The sequence below is a fragment of the Python bivittatus genome, unplaced genomic scaffold (assembly GCF_059951505.1).
Source record: "Python bivittatus isolate LINGU-HERP-01145 unplaced genomic scaffold, Pbiv_v1 ctg000020_np1212, whole genome shotgun sequence".
NCBI classification, from domain to species: Eukaryota; Metazoa; Chordata; class Lepidosauria; order Squamata; family Pythonidae; genus Python; species Python bivittatus.
This window is the reverse complement of record NW_028277030.1, coordinates 59976203-59978494: the sequence shown is the minus strand read 5'-3', so window position 1 is coordinate 59978494 and position 2292 is coordinate 59976203.

Sequence of the window (2292 nt, the reverse complement as noted above, 5' to 3'; positions counted from 1 at the left end):
TTATCTTAGCCCAGAAAATGGAGTTGATGAAGCCATGGGCAAATCTGCAGTGGGAATGAAGTTAGCTGCTTCATAGAATGTGTGAACTCAGTTATTAACCAAACTTAACAGGCAGAAATTTAGCACCTGAGATTTCCTCACATAGGGAAGCAATGCTGGAGAAAGGTTAATCAGAGATTTTTTACAAATCAGTACAGCACAGGAGCACTTTCAAAAGAAAGTCATAGATAATATTTACATATCTTTCTCAGTTCTCTACCACAGGGTAATCAGGTCCCCACCAATTTTTTATAGTCCCATTATCGATTGGTGGCAGTAATGGGCTAAAATCAGGTTCTGAAAATAACCTACCAATTTTTATCCTTAAGGAAGCAATACTTTTAAGACATACGCAACTGCATGTTTTATATCTCGCTTACTCAGTCTTCCTTTTGTCACCCATATAGGCCTCTTAACTGTCTCTCCCAATTTGCTATGCTTGACAGCTCATGAATGGATAGGAACAGGTATCTTAAGATGGGTGAAGATGTAGCTTTGGTCAGTGGGGTTGAATTTATATGGGAAACACCCTCACTGACCTTTCCTTGTCAAATAACTCTACTGACTTCAGATGGAATCCAGCTACATGAAAATTCTTCATGTGAATTCTGGAGTCCGTGATTATGTTTAGTGGCCACCTGCAAACCTGAGCATAAGTATATAGTGGAAGCCATGAGGATAACATAGTAGCCAGTGTATCATGATGTCATTGCATGGATGACATGAATTACATACTTGTGTCACTTTTGCCTCCACCTGCCCCCTGCAAATGCTCATGTATATGAGATTCTGTGGCTAGGTTCACACATCATACTATACCATGAGATTTGTTTGCTTTATACTGTGTTGGTCAAACCTACCCAATTGTAGTTTTTCAATCATGGCTTAATATGCAAAAGAAAACTTAATATTTTATTGTGCCTAAATCTTTGGACTATGCAGTTTTGAATTCAAACAGAAAAAGCATTTGGGAGTGCACAGGAGCACTCACAGAGCACCTGTTGATAACTAAAGCAGCTTCATCCTACATGCTCTCTAAAATATTGCCTTTGAATCCAAAGCACTGAACTCTACTAATCATTCCCAGCTTTTCTATTCAATTTGGATGGCTAATTAGCCTGATTAAAGTGTTTGAAAATGCATGACTTTAAAGTTCCATACTTTGTGTAAGCAGTTGATCTGGTAGATAAAATGCTTTGTGGAAGATGGCTTTTTACATAAATGTTTATACTGCATATAAATACAAATCATTGTTTTAAGGCACTCCCTGACAAATCTTGGAGTAAGGGAACATAGAAGAGACTTCATTTAAGGAGCACCTCATATTCCTAAGACTCCGCTGGGTCAGGCTGTGTTGCACAATCCCAGGAGCACAGGCACTTCTTGGCTAGTAGCCAAGAGCCTAGTAGCCAGAGTCCCCCTTCTAGACATCAACTGGCCAGGGACTAGATATGAAGGGACCACTGACAGAATAAAGCCTCTAATATGCCAGGCTGTAGAAGGGCAGGAACTGTATTCTTCAAAATTGTAGCCCCTGACACTTCTGGGATTGCATGCTGCAAGATCCAACATTTATTGTGGGTTAGTAGCTATTTAAGTTTGTGCAACAGTAAGAACAATGGGGTGCCAGTTTCCAAATATTTCACTTCTGCGTATACACCAGTAGCCTTATGCTTCTTGGCCTTTTGGCTAAGATCAAGTAGAGTGGTCGAATTTTAGGAAGATGAAAGTGGCCCCTTCCCTTTTGGCATTTAGGAAATAAATTTAAGCTGTATTTAAGCAGGCCCTGTGGTCAGATTCATTTTTGCCTTGAGGCATTATAAGTTAATTGTGCTTTGTGATTGTTTTATTTTTGGGTCTTATATAGATGATTTTGATTAAATTATACACTTATATACAGCATTTTGTTTTGACTTAACGGAGGGGAAATTATATGCCACTCAGTTCTGATTGAAGTGGCCCATAAGACATAAAAAAAAAAAAAGGCGATGTGAGGGCACAGAGTCAAGAGCTACCCAGTTGAGTGTAGACTAGTCCAAGTAAATATGTTCTAGCAAACAAAAGATAAGCAGAATACACAAAACAAGACTTTGCTCCTCACCCAACATATGTTTGTAAACTCAGCTTTGAAGGTTTCAGAAATTTTTATCTCTGAACAGAAAACCAGTTTTTAAAATTACAGATGGCTGTAAGAATCCTATGACGCTTTACAATGTTCTAACACTACTGATTATACAGTATTACAATTTGAGA